The 22,347-nt window shown below is 36.8% G+C and overlaps 1 pseudogene; it reads left to right on the plus strand.

Moving 5' to 3' along the window:
- Nucleotides 1-4,631: 4,631 nt before the first annotated feature.
- Nucleotides 4,632-5,752, plus strand: LOC148035020 (uncharacterized; annotated as a pseudogene).
- The last annotated feature ends 16,595 nt before the right edge of the window (nt 5,753-22,347 follow it).

Raw genomic sequence — 22,347 nt, forward strand, 5'->3', positions numbered from 1 at the left:
CTACACATAGCCCAACACATTAATGAGGGCACTAGATTGGGTTGGAAAATGTTGATAACGCAAGAGATCGTGATAGAGTTGGTGATGGTGACAAAGATGGCAACCCCTGGAATGTTAGAGATGAATGCCAAACTCCAAGTGTGCACCTACAAAATAGAAAGAAGAATGATCTAACCAAAGTACCCATTAGCTATAAATAGTTGAATATCTCTAAACTAGTCGACTAGACATCCCCACTAGAGCCACTAAATGTGGCAACCAATAGCTAAAGAGGATCAAAAAATGCCACAAATGTTGGCATGGTAAGGGAAAAATACCGACAAGGACAAACATGAAAAATCCAATCATCAATCCCTACACATAGCCCAACACATTAATGAGGGCACTAGATTGGGTTGGAAAATAATGATAACACAAGAGATCGTGATAGAGTTGGTGATGGTGACAAAGATGGATCGTGTAGCTAGCAACCCCTAGAATGTTAGAGATGAATGCCAAACTCCAAGTGTGCACCTACAAAATAGAAAGAAGAATGATCTAACCAAAGTACCCATTAGCTATAAATAGTTGACTACCTCTAAACTAGTCGACTAGACATCCCCACTAGAGCCACTAAATGTGGCAACCAATAGCTAAAGAGGATCAAAAAATGCCACAAATATTGGCATGGTAAGGGAAAAATACCGACAAGGACAAACATGAAAAATCCAAGCTATAAGGGTTGTACAAGCAGACTAATGATTGGCAAAACCAAAAAAACTACAGTAGAGCCACCTCCTCCACCAAAGCACATGATATACATGTCAAACCTCCTAATGTTCCCATCTGACTCAAATTGAGGCTCACAAGTAGGAGATGATAGTACATGACAAAAAAGACTCCTAACACTTACTCTCATATCCTAGATGTGGCCGAAGGCTAAAGAACCTACGGATCTGAGGATGATGGGAAGAGTACCAATGTTGATGAAGTTTGTCAATCTAGACTATCGATGAAAATCTCCTCATGATCCTAAAAGTACCTATAAAATGCAAAAAATTTGCATTTTGTATTTTCAACAATAGGGTGGTCTTGTCTAAAGGAAACCTTTGTGTCCTCACTCAGGAAATTATAACACGTGAGAGTGTGCAACAGAAGAGAAACACAAACATGAAGAGAAAAGGAAAAGAGAGAAGATAGCATGAATAAAAGAGAAATCTACATCGAATCTGGGAAAGAATCTTGAATATAATGATGAACTGATCAATACTTACATGCAACCCAAAGTCTTAGTGAGGGCATGAGATTAGGTTGGAAAATGATGATAGCACATGAGATAGTGATAAAGTTGGTGATGGTGACGGAGATGGAGTGTGCAACTAGCAACCCCTATGAATGATAGAGATGAATGCCAAACTCCAAGTGCACACCTACAAAAGAGGAATAAAAATTATCTACCTAAATTAACCACCAACTATAAATAGTTAAAATGACTCTATAACTAGCTAACTAGTCAGTTGATCCACTAAATGGGATAGTCAACTAGCTAAATCTGGTCGACTAGCATTAAAAAATGCAAACAATGCTGATGTGGTAGGGAGAAGATGCCGATAGGGACAAACAATCTACAAGGGCTACATAGGCTAACAAATATCCCATGGAATCTACCTTATAGAACATGTAAGATACCAAATTAGTTCAAAAGCAAGGGTATTATGTTTAGTAAATTTATAAGATTATATTTACAAAAGGGCTTTTTAAATTACGATTTGAAAAAAATCTATAAGTTTAGTAAAGTAAGAGGGGTCATTTTAAGACCTTATAGCATGTAAAGAAAGGGTATTTCTTAATATCCTTTGAATGCATGTTATATAGATGATTTCTTATAAGTGGACCCCCCAAGACAAATGCATGGAAAAATCAAAAAATACACTCTAAACTAGCTAAGAAAAGAATTGCATGCTCTAAATAGAGCTATCTCCTCCATCAAAATACATGACAGACATGTCAGAGCTCCTAATTTCCTTGTTTGACTCAAACTAAGGTTCATCGGTAGGAGATGAGAGTGCATGGCAAACCTTCAGCTAATAAGTATAACCATAGTAAATTTCTTTCTTTGTCTCCTTCAATATCCACTTTGATCAATTTGCCACAATTAATATGAAATCCATTTAGCTATTCTAAATTATTTTTTTCAAACTAAATGACTTTGCAATGAGAACATTGTTGGTCGAATCCACTTTCATTTCACCTTTCACAATAAGGAAGTATTCTAATTAGGACAATGTACATCAAAGCTTTCATTCTTATAATAGAACTTTATTTTAGAGATTGAGTTTCCCTTCTATGTTGTTCTAAATACAAACTCATCAAATATGTACCGATGCATAATCAATTATCTATTCTATCACTAGACAGGGTACGATTCAATGTAAAATTTTATTTGTTGATAAGCAAGTACTCTTTTACCCCTAAGTTGATCCGAACAAGGCCTCAAACATATCTTTACTTGATTTTCTATCTTAGTGTCTCTTGCAATTGCATTCACAAAGAAAAGGCTCCTAGTCTCCAAATCAAACTCAAGAGAAGGTCACTCTCATCTCTCTCTTTCCCTTTTGTGATTACAATCTCCCTTCAGTTTTTGGGAATGATTTCCCCCTTGATTTTCCAAGTAGCCTGACAGACATAATAACCTTTGGCCAGGCAAGTAGCCCAAGACGGCCATTAATTAGTGTGTCCCAGACAAGGGCAAGAAGTGCCAAGGTCCGAAGCTCGGGGGATACCCTCAGATTTCTTACTAAATTGGGGAGGACTTGTCTATTTGGGAACACTGGTCGGGTGCACCATGAAAACAGGCCCTAGAGACCCAATTAGAATGTGGGAACAGGGTATATTCGGTTGGCAGGTGAGTAAGACACACAAGAAATCTTCTTCTCTCTCACATTTGGTATCACAGCGCGCAGGTTTCCAAAAAAAAAAGATTTGGGGTTTTTTTCGTTACGACACACAGGTGAGATCGTGCGGCAGTCGCGAGAGCGCACAGGAGTGGGCAGCGTGAAGGCATCTCTGCAACACGCCACAAAAGACAGCGCAACGCCTCTTTCTGGCGGCACCCACCACAAGGCCCAACGACAGCCCAAAATCATGCTAGTAGCACCACCAAGGCCTCCGATTCAAGTGATGTCAGTTCTTGTGGTTTTCTTACATCGATGTGTATCGAATTTCAGCATATTTGACTTCTAGTTTTGACTGGCAAGGACATTTCAAATTGCCTTCATGGTGCCAGATACGCATTATATCTACCTTTTGGGGCTTAAAATTCACTACTTTGAGTGCGTCTATGTATGCTTGAGAGTGTGGATTCTATGCATTTGGATGTTTATGCATGGTTTCAAAGAGGATTTGGTGACTTATTCAGCTTTGCACTTTTGTTCAAAATGTACAAAGAGGCTTGCTTTTGCTTCTTGTGGATAGTACTTGTGCGGAAACATAGCAGTTTTTTGAAAGTACATTGTATTTACACTTGCCTTGCTTTTGTTGGTTTGAATTATCAATCTTTTTATTTTAACAAACATCAATTAATCAATCATGTTAGGCACTAAAGATATGCCTTTGAATGACATTGATGTAGAGGAAGAACCTCTTATGCATGATGACGAGTTGCCCTCTTCATCTAATGATGTGCGTAATCGTCTTTCTAGTTTGAAAGGCACTATGCAAGTTTTACTTGAACAAATGCAAATTCTAACTCGAAATGCTTTGGATAAAGGCAAGAGACCTTTAGATGAGAGTTTACCTGATGCATGTATGCCTGACACACAAGTTGTACATGACTCCTCTGTAGTCGTTCCTCCATTGCCAGAAGCTAGGTGGCAGCTCAAAGACCTTAAGCCGCCTAAGTTCAATGGCACGGTAGCACAAAGGACTGCAAATGCAGGGGAACAGTGGCTCTCTAAATGGGAGCAGTGTTTTAAGTTATGCCATATTCATGAGGATGCTTTAAAGATACAGCAAGCTACATATAATCTCATGGATGCCTTTTACCGTTGGTGGTGAAAAATTGAGCAGGATCATGCAGAGCGTCTACTTGGATTGCATTTAAGACATTGTTTTATAATAATTTTGTCCCTCCAGATGAGAAGACAAGGGCTCTAGATGCATGGTTCTTCATAGCTCAGAAGAGCTACTCTGTCTAGGAATATGCGGACAAGTATAGAGAGATCCTGTTAAAGGCCCCTGAACATATTCCTAACTTTTTGCAAGTGCATAAATTTGTCATGGGCTTAAAAGAAACCTTAAGGCCACTTGTCAGGAAGGAGAGATGTAAAACCTTGAATGAGGCAGTGGAGCTTGCATTAGTCCTTGAAGATGGGAAGGCCTAGAGATTTCCTTGGACTAGAGGTGCACGCCCTGTCTTTACTCCTACAGTTACACCTAGTGCTCCTCGTGCGAAGGACACTAGAGAAGTGCATATGATCAAGACTGTGACAGGTACCAAGAGGAAGGTATCTGCTATGGCTAAGAGAGCCTACAATAAATCCATGCTCACTCCATAGCAAAGGGAGAAAGCAATGAGAGAAGGACTCTCTTACGAATGCCTGGGGCAGCATAAATTTAAGGCTTGCCCCAAGTAGGCAAGAGTCAGTGCTCAAATGGTGCTTAATCCAATGCAAGATGTGGATAAGGCAAGAGATGACCTAGATGAGTCACCTCCACATGACTCTGGTTATCATGAACGGATCTTAGCCATCACAGTAACAAAGAAAGTACCAACTGTGCCAGATGTAGTGTTATCGCATGAGGCACAAAAGGGGTACCAGTTTGCTAACACTGAGCTCATTGTAATGAAAGGCATAGTGGCAGGATGCCCTGTGCGTATTTTATTTGATACGGGCTCTTCACATAATGTTATTAGCTCTAATCTCGTCAAGAAGCTGAAGCTCAAGACTACTACCCCTTCAGAATATAGTTATTCGGTAGAGCTAGCTGACTGGATGGGTATAGAGACATGGGATCAGCGAGTTGTTGACCTCCATGTACAAATCCAGTCCTATGAGGACAGATTGGATTTTGAAATTACACGGCTTGCAAGATTCGACCTAGTGTTGAGCAAGCAATGGCATGCAAAGAAGACCTATCATTGACTTCTCTTCTCATATTTATCAATTTGAGCACGAGGGCCGACGATTGTTGATTCGCGGAGAACCAGATCTCCAAGAAGTGAAGATTCTCTCGATGACCAAGGCACTCAAGATTGACTGTAAGTCTCATTACTTTTGTTATATTTTAAATATTTCTAAATGTGTGTCAAAGGATGACACGGACAAAGGCTTAAGTTCCACAAGTATCCCTTCAGCCTTATCAAGTAAAATAAGAGCCCAATTTTATGATGTATTTAAATCTGATCTACCTCTCTTGGTTTACCTCCTCGTAGGAATGTGGAGCATAGGATTGAGCTCATCCCAGGAGCTAATCCAGTTGCTAGACCCCCGTTCAGGATGAGTCTATAGGAGGAGAATGAAGCTCGTAAGGTGGTGGATGAGTACTTAAGCAAGTGATTTATTAGACCTAGCTTTTCACCCTTTGCAGCCCATGTTTTACTTGTAAAAAAGAAAGATGGTTCTTTTCGAATGTGTGTAGACTATAGGGCTTTAAATAAAATAACTGTCAAGAATAGATATCCTATGCCTCGTATTGACGATCTCTTGGATGCTCTAGGTAGTGTTTCTATCTTTAGTAAGATTGATTTAAAAAGTGGTTATCACCAGATTAGAGTAAGAGATGAAGATATTTCTAAAACTTCTTTTAGAACAAGATTTGGTCAATATGAGTTTTTTTAAATAAAGTCATGAGAACTACCATCATCATGTAGAATAGTCACATCCAAGTCATACACAAAACCTTTCATATTAAGTAATGTATGTAAGGAAATAGGCATATCTGATTTTCCTTTAGTAGTTGCTTCTTGTTTTAGTTTATCAATAGTCTAGTCAAGAGCATAAGAAGAAGAAGGGAACTTGGCAATCCACTTGATAGAGTCCAAATTTTCCACCATGATGACAAATAAATTTGGAATTTTTTATATTCGACACTAAGATTTGTAGTTTAAGGCTTTACCTTGTTGTTCAAATTGTTGTTTGGGTACCTTTGCACATTGCTGATTCATGGTTGGAAATTAGAAGACTTTCTGAAGAATGTGCAATACTAAAATTCTTTGCCAAAATCTTTCAGTATTGTAGATAGAAATAAGTTGGACCAATTGTATCTCGCTTGAAGATAAAATTGGGGTGGAAGAAAATATTCTTTAACTTTATTCCAAAAATTACCCCATGTCCTCAAACAGTTAGTGCTATGGTATAGGAGGTTCCACCAAAGTGAAGCTTTATCCACGATGACATAGAAATTTGTGCAAATAAAGACACCAAAATGTGCTCAACATGGAAACATCTTTTGTAAAAATGAATTTTGCTTTTGTACTGTCTTGTCAAAAATTCAAATATGAAGCAATGTAACCTGTGAGCCAAGGCTCACAATTTAAAATGTGAAAGGAAAATGAAAAGTCAAACACCTTTGTCCCATTCTCAAAATGAAGGGTCTTTTCGACCTTAGCCAATGTACGCAACTTGATTTTATAATTCAAGAAAGGAAAAGGAGGTGGTTGTAGTTGTGGGATTTGAGGAGGTGGGAGGTTGAGGTGGTTACATCCTCTCTCTTCCTTTATCTTCTCACTTTACAGTTCATTTCACTCTCTCCGTCATTTGGCATAACTCTCATTTCTCATTCTTATTTCTTTCTCTCTTGTGCTCCATTGCAAGATCTCATGGAGAGTGAGGAAGAGGAAGAGAGTGAGGATGGTTTTCATTTATCTATTTCTTGTGTGCCATCTCCTTGTGTGTTTTGAGGCATGGTTCTTGGTGAGAAGAAGAGGGTTTTCTTGCATGTTTTTGTGGCCATCAAGTCATTTGCAGCCTCTCTTGGCCGGGTTTGTGGTTTTCATGGTGTCGTGGTAGGGTGATGCATCATGAGTGAAAATGGGACCCAACAGGTATGTGGCAAGCACTACCCTAGCAAAAACTCTAGTCATGATGAGTCAAGACACCAAAGTAGGTGTCAAATAAACTTTAATTCTAATATTTAGCCATGGTATCATTTTGCATCATAGGACAATTTGTTATGCATTTTTGCTCAAATTATAGAAAAAACCCTAGTATATCTTATAATAGTCACGATTTTCTAGTCTATTGTTGCACATTGTTGTGTACTTTGACATTGTTTAGCAAAGGATTCTTTGGTTTGTGCTAGACTAGGCTTGTTTGTAGTAGTTTGTTTGGATTTTCTCTACGTGCTTGATATTTCTTTGGTCAAGAATGTGTTTCTTTTGTTAGGAAACATTGGAACTTCATTTGAATTGTCTAGTATTGAGGAGAATATGTGAAACTTCTTGCATTAACTTTGCACTTAAGAAATGCCACACAATTGTGTGTAATACTTGATCTCAATGGACTTCTTTTATGGCAATGCTTTGCAAAGTCTAAAAACTTTTAAAGTTTCCAAATGAGGAAGCAATCGCTTATTCTTTGACCATGCATGGAGTTTCTTGAAGCTATATATTTGCAAAATTCCAAGTGGGAGTTTGGTCAACAGCTTTACATAAGAATGTCATTGCAATTGTTAAGTGGTTGGAGATCCATGCTAAAAGGAAGTGTCCTTTCTTCATATTTTGGGGCCAAGAACAATGCCAAAAATATGCACTTAAAATGACATATAGACCAGATAAGATGTGAGTAGAAGCAATGTTCAAGCCTCTAAAGTGTATGTATGGGATCAATATGGAGACTCTTATTAGCATACCAAGTCTATTCTCATAGATGACAACCCTTATAAAGGATGCCCAAGAATTGCATTTATCCAAAAAAAATTGATATTGATCATGGAGAATCTATCTTGATTAAAGAATTTCTACCATACTTGACTTGCTTAAGAAAATCCCATGATGCATGTGAAGTCATCAAGTTTGATCATTATGGGCAAGATCCAATTTAATATGCACATGAGTTGTATGCACAATTCAAGGTTATTATTAATGAATGGACTAAAGCAATGAATGATGACATTTTATCATCATCATTAGTGCCACTCAAGATCATGAATGATAAAGATGGAAGATATATTCAACCTTCAATCACTTCTTGCTTAAAGAGACCATCTATTATATAGAGATTCTCATCAACTGTCTCAAGTCATCCATCTCCTACATGGAATAGGTCGCAATTATCAAAGCTAAAGCAAACTCCTTTGATCTCTACTTTGAAAGATATGGAAGCAATGCACTCATCAATTAGGATATCATAAACATTTTATAAATGGCAATGCACTTAAACATTTTATACAAGATCTGCAAAATTTATTTTTTCAATAAGTGATGTAACAAAGTAGTGATTCTATATGGACATGATTTTGATTCCCATAACAAACATGTCTCCTATCTTAAAGACTCTCATAATAAATTTCATAGTTATGAAATATGTGTATTCAAAGTTCAACGTATTTTGTGTAGTTACCTTGGCATTTTTAAACTCCATCAAGATCAATACAAACTCTACTTTATTTTTTTAATGCTTTTACTAGCCTTAGTGTTTTAAAATTTCTTATAAAATGGGTTAAATCCAATTTTGTACTTCCTATCTTAGTTAACAAGCTAAAGCTTAATTCACATTAGAGTTTATATATTTATTTATTTATTTGAAAAAACAAACTAGTCAAAGGTTAAATCTTTGATCTTAAAATATCATAAGCTTTTGCCTTAGTATATAAATTTTCATTTGATGAGATGAATGTTCATTTGCTATTCATTGATGTGTCAAGTTAGTTGGGTTTAATTAAAGTCAATATCCATTGTGTCCACATATTGGTAAGATAGACAAGGCTTTTGAACATAAATTTACCTATATATGCATATATATACACACACATAAAACTTAAATAGAATATATCTTATTCAATATAATTGTGTGTGTTGCTTTACAGAACAAAGAGAATAATCACATTATAGCTTGTTCAACGTGATTAGATCAAGTTGTTAAAAAACATCTAGCTAGTAGTAACTTTTTTAAGGTTTTATTCCCTAAAACTTATGTATGTAAGTTTAAATTATACCTCGCTTGAAAGAAGAAACCACATATTGTAATATTAGGTTTGCTTCCTTTCTCTTAAAGTCCATAGCATCATAAAAATTGGCCATGATAATATATCTTTATTTGTGTTCTAATTCTCTTTATGCTCCCATAAAGCTAATATATTCTTACATCAAACTTGGAAATTTCTTAAGTATATCCTAGCCAAGATCCTTGATGTTTCCAACACCATATAACATCACATTTTGTTAGTACACTACAAAAGATAGGGTGAAATGAAAAATACCCTAGTAGCTATGTACCTTACACTTTGTCACTTGAACTCTCAAGATGTGTGATCTCACATTTGTGAGATACAAGTACATTTGTAAGATAACGATGATCATATTTCTCTCTCCTATTTTTAGTTAGCTAGAAGCTGTCCAATGGTTTCATAGAGTAATTTGACATAGAACAAGGACAAAAGAAGCAAAATGGACATGCCAAACTTGGAAGTAGCCCTTGCATTTCAAATTACAAAAAAAAGAGAGATAAGAAGCTTACAATAATTCATGTGCAAATGAGAAGTTTTTACAATAGCTAGCCTCTAGGGAGAGACAATGCCATAAACGGAGATCAAAGAGTAGATAATACAAGCATTTATTCCTTGCTACGTGAGCTCGAAGAGGATGGTTTCATCTTATTTGCCATCATTTCATCATCCTCATCATCTAAAATTGGTAGCTATATACATGGTGTTGGTACTATTAAAGATAGTGACTCCACAGCAACCCTACCTTCCATCTATTGCAAAAATTCTCTTTTTGAGTAGGATGCAAATGCATACATCCTTGATCCCTACTGCAATGGCATGAGTAGAATATGATATGTAATAAAGGAGCCCTTAAATGTTGGCATCCATATCCGATGCCAAACACCCTCAATGCAAATCTCTTTTTGACCAAAATTATTTTCTCTACATTGTGCCACTCCCTTCCTTGTCCGTGTGACGCCTCATGCTTTTCATGTTGGTTAGCTCAAGCCTTTCAATTATTGCAACCCTTTTTTCTTCAACAGGAAATTGTTGCTACTCATAACCCATGGCCTCTGCTTTAATGCTTTCAAGGATCTACTTGCTTATAACAAACTTTTCATCTTCAATTTTAGAATCATCTAAGAGATGTAGATCTATCTTGTTTACTACTCACCCTAATTCTACCTCACTAAACTACACTAAGGCAGGAGACTGTAATCCTTAGGATATCTAATTAATTCATCACATAAGCAACAATAGATAGTCTTGGTTATTTGACATATTGGTTATCTGACATAGTAGATGTAGGTAGCTATGGGATAGACAGGCTTCCTTCCTCACATGCATCGAACCAATTGCATAGCCTCTAGGTCATCAAGGGTAGCTAGGACTTGATCAAAACTCTACAAAGTTGTCTTTGATCTCTCCTTCGCTAGGTCGAAGGGTATCGTCTCATGTGCCTCTTCAACCTCTCTAATGCTAATGGTAGGCAATCCTTTGTCCTTGACATGTGATCCTTTTGAAGTCCCTTCTGAGTCATTCTCATCCCTTAGGAGATACAGATAGCAAAGAAATGCAAAGGAGGATTGCAGAAGATGACATCTCTATAAGTGCATTGGATAGTTCTCCATGTCCTTGTGTGCATTGCTAGTTAGTTTATCTAGAGCCTTGGCTAGCTTTCTCTTCACGACTTTGTTGGTTGTGCAAAGTCATGAATGAACATATTCCTACAACTTTATGGTCATTGCGCCACTTAAATTTATTCTTTGGTATTTCTCCATTTGTACACTCAACTCATTCAAGCAAGAACACAAAATATTCTCAATAGAAAGTGGCGAAGTAACCATATGTGACAACTCATAAGCATGGGAATGAGAGTGCACATTGTGGAGGAATATAAAAAGCTTTCTATCTGTGGTTTCCTCCATCTTGCTTTACATTACAGCTTGTACTTCATTTTGTCTCTTACACATAAAAGAGAGAGTAAGCAAAAGAGGGTCAAAAAATTTCTCCAAGCTAAACAAACCACCTAAACAAATTCTTATGCACACCATAAACAAGGGTCACCACTAAGTTGTAGGGGGTTCCTCCATTACTAGGAAGGGCTTTCCTCACTTGATTGTGACCCATGCGAGCTTCACTACACACATGAGGTCACCACATTTTACCACTCAACAATTGGTGAACCTGATATGAAAGACAAACTCTAGAATTGAAAGATGGAAGACCAAATCGAAGACGTTTTTGGAGCAAGAGATATCACAGATTTTATGCACACTTATGAGATGATCAAACATGAAAAAATAATTATCAAAGATTTGTAGAAAGTGTTTACAAGTTGAAGAAATTTTATGGAGAGAATATATCAAGATTTCTATATATCTATGCAGAGAAACTAGAGATTGCCAATGTCTTGGCTGATGAGATGTCCTGATACTTTGATAGGGTTGTGGTGATGCCAGGAGGCATATTCCAAGGTAGATTCCGTGAGGTTTTGCGATGGATTCCGTAAAATTTTATTACCGGGGCTCATACACAAGGTGGATTCCTTGTGCGAAAAGTCGATGGGGATGCCTGTCCTTTTCGGGTCTTGTTAATTTAATGTGCAAGTGGGTGATTCCATAGCGGGTGATTCCGCAAAATACATATTTAAATTAATAGACGTTTATGAGTTTAGAGTACGCACTCGTAATAAATTAAGGTTAGGATTGAGTTCTAACCAATTTATTATTTTGTAGCTAAAGACTACTAGATATTCACTTTTGTTAGTTTAATTTTATTATTTTCTAACAATTGTGAATGCTTCAGTTGATGTGTAGAGAAGGCAGCCGTGGCATTGGGAAGCACTGGAGGATAGCGTGTATTCAAATCATTATCATTTTTTATGGGCACGCATCTTAGGCATGGCGCCAATATTTTGACGCGCTTATTTATTGAAGCGCTTGATATTTATTTATTATTTTTATATGCGCATGAACGCACGATTTAAATATTTGTATTGGACATTGTATTTGGGTACCGCCGACTCCTTGGGCGCCCAATAGCTTTAATTCTTTAGTGGGACAAAAGCAAACACAAAAGCTAAAGCGTGCTATTTGTAAATTGGGCTATTTTTTGAGCTTGGAGACCAATAATATATAAGATACATGCTTTGTGGAGCGCTCACACAAGGCATGGGGGAAAATTGTACCCAATTAGTCTCTTGCTTCATGTCGTGCAAGCTTTCTTCCTTGTTCTTTGTGCAAAAGTAGAGTTCTTTTGTTCTTGGGGACCTTCCGATGCTCACTACGCGTGCATACAGCGTCCGATCTGTGCATCAGTGGTATCAGAGCAAAGCTGAGATCGAGAGCTTCCAATCGCTTACCATCTTGTGCGAAGGCAAAGCTCCTAGAATGATCGAGCTCTACAGTCAATCTCGTGGCAAACGGTCTATACCAACATGTTCCTGGCAGTCAAGAACCCCCTACTATACACTCAGATCGCAAAGGACCGGCCTCTGCAGCAGGCGAAGGGCCATGCGAAAAGCTTCTACAACAAGTCGTTGATTTTCTCTGTTCAGATGAGCAATTTCCATCAATTTCCATTGAAGCTTGGAGTATAAGCTTAGTAAGCTTTAGAGGAAGCTTCTAAAAAGCTTATAACCTCTAATTTTTTCCGTCAACGGTGGCAGTATGTACTGCACATCGCCGAAACGGATCAGTACGTCCTCTTGTATTCACAAAAAGATTATGAAGTTATTATTTTAAAAAAAACTTAAGATTTATAATTCCAAAGCTTCTAAAGCTTCCAAGTTTCAACTTCAATTATTTACCATAGCGGCAGTTCCTATCCGATTATACACGAAACTTCAATTCTTTGGAAGCCCCTGTTCACACCTGTGGACTGACAGGATCAGATTCCAGCGAGACAGTTTGCAACACGCAGTCTATACGCAAGATTATCTTCTTGGAAGACGACCGTGATATCAAATTTCTCAACCGCAAAGGAGAGATACTACAAAAAGCCAAATTTTTTTAAAAAAAGAGAAATAAGCCTTATAAACCCGACTTTGAGCTACGCTCATCCCGCTAACAAGATTTTGAGTGTGTGAGGTCTTTTGGAATTTTGCAGGATGTCCGATCAAACCATAGAAGATTTTATGGCTGAAGGTGACCTACCCGAACCAACGATGAAGCAAAAACTGGATTTAATTATGATGCAGCCTCAAGAGGTACGAAGAGCACGACAAACCTTGCAAGCTCAATTGGCCAATCTGCAACGATCGACCACCGACCAAGATGGACCGCAACCTGAAGATTTTATACGACGTACGATCGATACAACACTTGAAGCGCAATCTATTCGGAAAGAAACAAAGATAAGTAAAAGAAACTTCAAATTTTGTACTTTCAATGGGTCATGCGATGGAAAGACTGTACTTGCTTTTATCAATCAATTTGATGATTATTTCCATGAAGAATCATATGCTGAGAAAGACAAAATTAAGTGTGTCACTAACCATCTAGTTGACCGAGCATCCCTATGGTGGACTGTTGTTCGCAAAAGCATTGATTGTCCCACTACTTGGGAGACTTTCCAAAGGAAATTTTTGCAGAATTTCCTTCCATCCCAATTCCATGAAAAAGCAATCAAACAATGGGATCTTCTACAACAAAGGGATCGTGAGCCTATTTCACAATACACCGAGCGTTTTTGGAATGCTTTATTGCAACTACAAATGCTTGAAGATGTACCTGAGGCAACCCATAAATGCAAGTTTATGTCTAGCTTACTTGGACATTTTTATGCGGAGGTCAACATGTTCAAGCCAACAACTCTCGAAGATGCAATTTCCTTGGCCCATGATACTAAAGACAAAATTCGAGGACGAGAGAAGCGACCACAACAATTTCAAACTAATGGTAACTTTGGTTCAAAACAATTCGATTCAAATTTTTGAAGATTCAATCAAAGTCGTTTCCTTCCATCTTCATTCCGTAAATCTTGGACACGACCACCTGCTTTGCCATCAAACACAAATTCAAATCCTAAGCCATCTCTCCAGTCCAATCCCAACATTCCTAAACTTCTTTCTATTAGCAATAATGTATCCAAAGCAAAACCCATAGTCTGTTACAAATGTCATCAACCTGGACATCTAGCAGCCAATTATCAATTCAAAAAGCCAACTGTTCATATTAATTATTTAGGAGCGACAGAAGATGAAGAACATGAAGAGATGTCGGATTTCACGGAAGACGATGACGACATTGGTACTACTTCAGATACTTTACCAGGTATGCCAAATCCCGTTTCCTTATTAACAATGAAATGTATTGTGCATGGTAAAGAAAAGATTGTTTTACATGATGATGGGAGCACACGCGACTTTATTTCTGCAAAATTGGTCAAAGAATTGAATTTACATATTGTTTCTACACATTATCGCATCAAGGCTGCATTCCTAGGCACGAGATACAATGGAACACAAGAGGTGCATGATTTAGAAATTAAAATTGGTGATTATACTGAACGAAGAAATTTCTTAGTTGTGCCTTTGCAGTCTAGTGACATTATCTTAGGAATGCCTTGGCGACATCAATACAATCCTGATATAGATTATTCTACGCATTCAATGAAAATCCATTCTCAAGGAAAACAAATCACATTGCATGGTATGCACACTTTCAATAATTTTCCATTGCTTACTCATACTCAAGCTAAACGTGCATTACAGAAAAGTAGAAAATCCTATTTAATATGGGTGAATGAAATCGAAGCTAAAGAAAATCAGATGCATCCTAGGCACGCACAATTTCTTTCCCAATTTCAAGATTGTTTTGCTGCTGATTTACCACCTGGATTACCACCTGTACATCCTGAAGATCACAAGATAGACTTAATTCCTAGATCACAACCACCATGTAAAGCACCATATAGACATAACCAAATTGAACAAAAAGAAATGCAAGCCCAAATTGAAGAATTGCTAACCTGAGGACTTATTAGACCTAGTAGTTCTCCATTTGGTGCGCCTGTCTTATTAGTGAAGAATAAAAACAATACCTATCGCATGTGCATTGATTATTGTGCCCTAAATAAAATTACTGTTAAGAATAGATATTCAATTTCTAGGGTAGATGATCTTATGGACAAGCTACAAGGATCTGCCATATTCAGCAAGATAGATCTTAAATCTAGATATCATCAAGTAAGATTGGACACATCTGATATATTCAAAACTGCATTTAGAACACAATTTGGACACTATGAATTCCTGGTTATGCCTTTTGGTTTAACTAATACACCAGCCACATTCAGTCGTATGATGAATTGCATATTTTTGAAGCATTAGCATTGTGTCAGTGTTTTCTTTGATGACATATTGGTTTTCAGTAAGAATAAGAATGAGCATTATGAACATTTGTCTTTGGTTTTTAAATTATTAAAAGAGAATCGATTATATGCCAATCCAGAAAAGATTGATTTTTTCCAAACAGAAATTGAATATCTAGGACATATTATTTTATCTGAAGGTATTAAAGTTGACCCTAAAAAGATAGAAGCAATTTTGAATTGGCCGATACCCAAAAATGTGCATGAATTACGTTTTTTCTTAGGTCTTGCTAGCTTTTACAGAAAATTTGTGAGAAATTTCTCATTTCTTGCATTACCTTTGACAAAACTATTAAGGAAAGGCATTGTGTATCATTGGTCTGACAATCAACAAAAGTCATTTGATTTACTAAAATATGCTTTAACTCATGCTCCTGTATTGCAATTACCTGACTTCAATAGACCATTTTTCTTAGTAGTTACTAATGCTAGTGGATCTGGAATAGGAGCAGTCCTTATGCAAGATTCTCATCCCATAGCCTACTCTAGCTGCAAACTTAAACCCACCGAACTTAAGTACTCTACCTATGATAAGGAATTGCTAGCTGTAGTACAAGCTTTACGTCAATGGAAACATTATTTAATGGGATCTGAATTCATGATCAAAACTGACCAACAAAGCATTAGACATCTCCTTAGTCAACCACAAATATCTGACTGACACATTAAATGGGCTGCTTTTATTCAAAGTTTTCATCCACTTATATAATATCAACCCGGAAAAGAGAATGTTGTTGCCGATGCTTTAAGGCTAATCATGACATGATTTGGACTATTGTTGATAGGTTTAGCAAACAAGCATATTTTATCTCATGCAAGAAAACATTAACTGCATCTCAAGCTACTCAATTGTTCTTGAAAACTGTTTTCACTAGCCATGGTTTGCCAAAAGTTATTATTTCTGATCGTGATTCTAGATTTTGCAATAATTGTTAATTTACTTTGTTTGCTAACTTAGGAACAAAGATTGATTTTTCATCTGCATTTCATCTTGAAACAAATGGCCAAACGGAAGCTACTAATAGTACCATTTTAGATCTTTTGTGTGCATACACAATTTCAAAACCGCAAACATGGGATACATATTTACATTTACTTCAGTTTGCATATAATAACACACCACATCCAGCTACATAGAAAGCACCATTTGAAATTATTTATGGATATAGATTGCCTATGCATGCTACTATTTTTGATGAAGTTAAAGATATGATTGCCAAAGCCCAACAATCATACACAAAAGCCAACAAGAAAAGAAAATTTATGAGTTTCAAAGTTGATGATTATGTTTGGTTACGAATTGAAAAGTGAAGATTACAAAGTGTTGACAAACACCCTGTTGTAAAATTAGCCCCTAGATTTTATGGACCTTTCAAGATCATTCACAAAATCAATGACAATGCATTTAAACTAGAATTACCACAACACCGAAAAATCCACAACACCTTTCATATCATTTTATTACGACCTTTTAGAGGACAATTACCTGTACACCCTGTATATGAAAACCCTCCTTTGCTAGAAGAAGAAACTGAAATCCTTGAGCCTGAAACTATTCTAGATACTGACTTTATGACCACTAGAACTGGCCGTAGATATTCTAGATATTTGGTTAAGTTTAAAAATCATCATGTTGAAGAGGCCCAATGGATGCACGCTTGAGACCTAAGTGCTTTCCCCACACTGCTGGCTCCACATCGAGCTAATAGCAATTGAGGACAATTGTCATCCCACCCCGGGGGTATGATGCCAGGAGGCATATTCCACGGTGGATTCCATGAGGTTTTGCGGTGGATTCCGTAAAATTTTATTGTCGAGGCTCATACACAAGGTGGATTCCTTGTGCGAAAAGTCGATGGGGACGCCTGTCCTTTTCGAGCGTCTTATTAATTTAATGTGCAAGTGGGTGATTCCATAGCAGGTGATTCCGCAAAATACATATTTAAATTAATAGATGTTTATGAGTTTAGAGTGCACACTCGTAATAAATTAAGGTTAGGATTGAGTTCTAACCAATTTATTTATTTTGTAGCTGAAGACTACTAGGTATTCACTTTTGTAAGTTTAATTTTATTATTTTCTAACAATTGTGAATGCTTCAGTTGATGTGTAGAGCAGGCAGCAGTGGCGTTGGGAAGCACTAGAGGATAGCGTGTATTCAAATCATTATCATTTTTTATGGGCGTGAATCTTAGGCATGGCGCCAATATTTTGACGCGCTTATTTATTGAAGCACTTGACATTTATTTATTATTTTTATATGCGCATGGATGCATGATTTAAATATTTGTATTGGACATTATATTTGGGTACCGCCCGACTCCTTGGGCGCCCAATAGCTTTAATTCTTTAGTGGGACAAAAGCAAACACAAAAGCTAAAGCGTGCTAATTGTAAATTGGGCTATTTTTTGAGCTTGGAGATCAATAATATATAAAATACATGCTTTGTGGAGCGCTCACACAAGGCATGGGGGAAAATTGTACCCAATTAGTCTCTTGCTTCATGTCGTGCAAGCTTTCTTCCTTGTTCTTTGTGCAAAAGTAGAGTTCTTTTGTTCTTGGGGACCTTTCAGCGCTCACTACGCGTGGATACAGCGTCTGATCTGTGCACCATGTGGATCATGAGCTATGAACCCAAACAAATGCAATTTACATATAGCCTGGATGGAACTGGGTGGATTTCAAGAAATCCCTAAAAGAATGGATCTTCATTACCTAATGTGCAGAAGAGTGATGTACATAAACCTTCTATTAACACCGACATAGTGGCTAAAGGTAGTATGCTTGAGACTTCAAATCTTGAGCCTAAAGCTACTAATATCCCTACTAGCCCATCCTATCAATTAGACCAAGTTGAGCCAGTTGAACCTTGAGATATCCCAAACGAGGTTGCTCAAAGTCACCTCTAGATCAGCCCTACACAACCCCACCCTCATGCTCTTCACATTTGCCAAGCTAAAATCATGCATTAAGGAACATACAATGATTTCATTGGATTATTGGCTTACCATTTCTTAGTTTCATACTTGGATAATGGTAGCTACTATATGCTATAAATTTTCTTTGATTGGATGTGAGATTTGAAAATTATGTTATTGCATAAAGCCTATACACAGCAAAGGATTGTCCTATAATAGGGTTATCTTTGATTTCTCATATTAGAACTTTTGGGTAATCATTCCAACATAGTGTATTGCACTCTTACATTGATTGCATGTATTGGACTTATTTTGTTGTACATCATATGAATCAAAGGTCTTTGTGATAGCTTCAATTAGCATTTCTCTATTCTTGAATTGTTTTTATATTCTCCTTTCTTATTCTTTGCAAACCATAGTCTTTGCATCCTTCTCTCTATTAAACCCCTGTGGTTAAGGCCTTTGACTTAATACCCCCTGAGATTTGGGGAACCTAACATGAAAGTCATTGGAAGGATGTAAGATGGTTGATGCATTAGGTTTGGTTTCTTCTATAGGAGCATGTGATAAGATGAAGTTGATTTAGACTTTTAATATATATTTGCAATCACAGCAGTAGTAGAGCTGCAACAACAACAGATGCAAGCTTCTGCAAAAATTGAAATATATAGTGGTTAAGGCTTTGTAGCTTGTGGAAAATGAAATGAAACTATTTACCAATCATAATAGTCTGACTTTGTTGCATTTGTATGTAGTAGAAATATAATTTTTTGGGATTGCACAAGTTGCATGGAGCTAGTACTTTGTCAACTCATCACACGAGTTAAAAGTGTACATTACTAAATTCTAAGTGAAGGAGCCAAATCGGGTTGAATTTAAAAAGGCTTTAAGAGAATATATATATATACATAGAGGATGCTAATTTGGTTTCTCATAGAATATAGGTAACTAAGCCTAACAAAAGACTTGTAACCACTAAATTGCTATGTGAATTTGAAAGCACATATTATTTAGTTAGATGTAGCAAAGTAGTTGGCTCTTAAAGACACAAAAAATTGAGATGTTTTTCTAGGAAATAGATCATGCCTTATAGGATAAACATGTAGACCTATGTGTATGTTATGAGCATCTTATGCTATGAATTTTAAGCATACAAAAAATTCATAGATTTGAAAGATCCTTTGGAAGATTAAATAACAAAAATGAGGCAGAATCTATTACCTTAATGAAGGGCCAGATTGCATGTTGGGACTTTGCCTAACACCTCTAGAAAGGCACAATAGAATCTACAATTAATCTATTTATGCCTATGGTTTTACCTCCTACACCAACAGTGAAAGAGGATGTCATGGATGAGTTAGTGAAAGGGATGCACAAACCTCGAATTGAAGGTTATGAAGTTGGACTAGGCTAGATACCAAGCAAAATGCGATGCCAAACAAATTGAAGGATCTATGGATTGACAATAGATCTTAGCAAACTAGACAAGATTGTGAAAAACTTTTGGTGGAGCATCCTATTCTCCTGGAATAATATGCCAATGATTTTGGAAACTTGTTACAGAGACTTGTTGGTGCACAGATCAATCGCCGTATGCGTGTGTAGTGAGCGTCAGAAGGTCCCCAAGAACAAAAGAACTCTACTTTTTGCACACAAATCAATGAAGAAAGCTTGCACGACATGAACAAGAGACCAATTGGGTGCAATCTCCCCCCATGCCTTGTGTGAGCGCTCCACAAAGCATGTATTTCATATATTATTCATCTTCAAGCTCAAATAATAGCCCAAATTACAAAATAGCATGCTTTAGCTTTTGAGTTTGCTTTTGTGCCAATAAAGAATTAAAGCTAATGGGCGTCCAAGAAGTCAGGCGGTACCCAAATACAATGTCCAATACAAGTATTTAAATCGTGCGCCCATGCACATACAAAAATAATAAATAAATATGCGCTTTGATAAATAAGCGCGATAAAATATAGGTGCCATGCCTAAGATACGCGCCCATCAAAAATTTGACAATAATTTGAATACACGCTATCCTCCAATGCTTCCCAATGCCACCGCTGCTTGCTCTACGCATCAAATGAAGCATTCACAATTGTTAGAAAAATAATACAATTAAACCAACAAAAGTGAATACCTAGCAGTCTTCAGCTACATAAATAAATTGGTTAGAAATCAATCCTAACCTTAATTTATTACGAATGCGTACTCTAAACTCATAAATGTTTATTAATTTAAATATATATTTTACAGAATCACCCGCTATGGAATCACCCATGTACACACAAAATTAACAAAACGCCCGAAAAGGATAGGCATCCCCATTGACTTCTCGCACAAAGAATCCACTTTGTGTAAGAGCCCCGGTAATAAAATTTTACGGAATCCATCGCAAAACCTCACGGAATCCACCGTGGAATATGCCTCCTGGCATCATACCCCCGGGGTGGGATAGCAATTGTCCTCAATTGCTATTAGCTCAATGTGGAGCTAACAGAGTGGGGAAAGCATTTAAGTCTCTAGCGTGCATCCATTGGGCCTCTTCAACAGGATGGTTTTAAAACTTGACCAAATATCTAGAATATCTACAGCCAGTTCTAGTGGTCATAAAGTCAATATCTATAATAGTTTCAAACTCAAGGATTTCAGTTTCATCATCTAGCAAAGAAGGGTTTTCATAGATAGGGTGTACATGTAATTGGCCTCTAAAAGGTCGTAATAAACTGATATGGAAGGTGTTGTGGATTTTCCAATGTTGTGGTAGTTCTAGTTTAAATGCATTGTCATTGATTTTGTGTATGATCTTGAATGGTCCATAAAATCTAGGTGCTATCAACTGGGTGTTTATCTACACTTTGTAATCTTCGTTTTTCTATGCGTAACCAAACATAATCATCAACTTTAAAATTCATAGCCTGTCTTTTCTTATTTGCTTATTTTGTATATGATTGCTGGGCTTTGTATCTTTGAATGTTAGCAATATCATCAGCAGTTTGAATTTTGTTTGATAATGATGCAACAAGTGTAGGCAATTGATATCCATAAATAACTTCAAATGGTGCTTTCTTTGTAGCTGTATGTGGTGTATTATTATATGCAAACTGAAGTAAATGTAGATGTGTATCCCATGTGTGTGGTTTTAAAATGGTGTAAGCACGCAAAAGATCTAAAATAGTATTGTTAGTAGCTTCTGTTTGACCGTTTGTTTTAGGATGAAATGCAGATGAAAAGTCAATCTTTGTTCCTAAGTTAGCAAACAAAGTAATCCAAAAATTATTACAAAATCTAGAATCATGATCAGAAATAATGACTTTTGGTAAACCATGGTTAGTGAAAACAGTTTTCAAAAACATTTGAGCAGCTTGAGATGCAGTTAAAGTTTTCAAAAATATTTGAGCAGCTTGAGATGCAATTAAAGTTTTCTTGCATGGAATAAAATATGCTTGTTTGCTAAACCTGTCTACAACAGTCCAAATCATATCATGATTAGCTTTAGTGTTAGGTAAACCAGTGATAAAATCCATTGAAATCTGTTCCCATGGTCGTGATGGAATGGATAATGGCATTAGTAAACCATATTGTTTACCATGGTGTCTTTTAACTCATTGACAAACTAAACATTCAGATACAAAGTTAGATACATCAGTGTCCATATGTGGCCAATAAAAATCTTCAGTCAATGTACGCAAAGTAGATATAATTCCTCTATGACCTTGATATGGAGGACAATGAATTTCATGCAAAACAAATGATCGAAATGGAACAGTCACACATAATCTTTTTTCATAAAACATGAATCCATTATTGTAAGACAGTGAATCAGTAGGAATCCAATTATTTGCAACTAGTTTGTTCCAATCATCTTGAAAAGTAGGATCCTGATGATAAGTATCTTTCATAGGAATAAGGGAATCAAATGATATC

Source organism: Lygodium microphyllum, chromosome 6 (genome assembly GCF_053477565.2).
Source record: "Lygodium microphyllum isolate KBCC chromosome 6, Lygodium_microphyllum_v1.1.10, whole genome shotgun sequence".
Classification (NCBI taxonomy): Eukaryota; Viridiplantae; Streptophyta; class Polypodiopsida; order Schizaeales; family Lygodiaceae; genus Lygodium; species Lygodium microphyllum.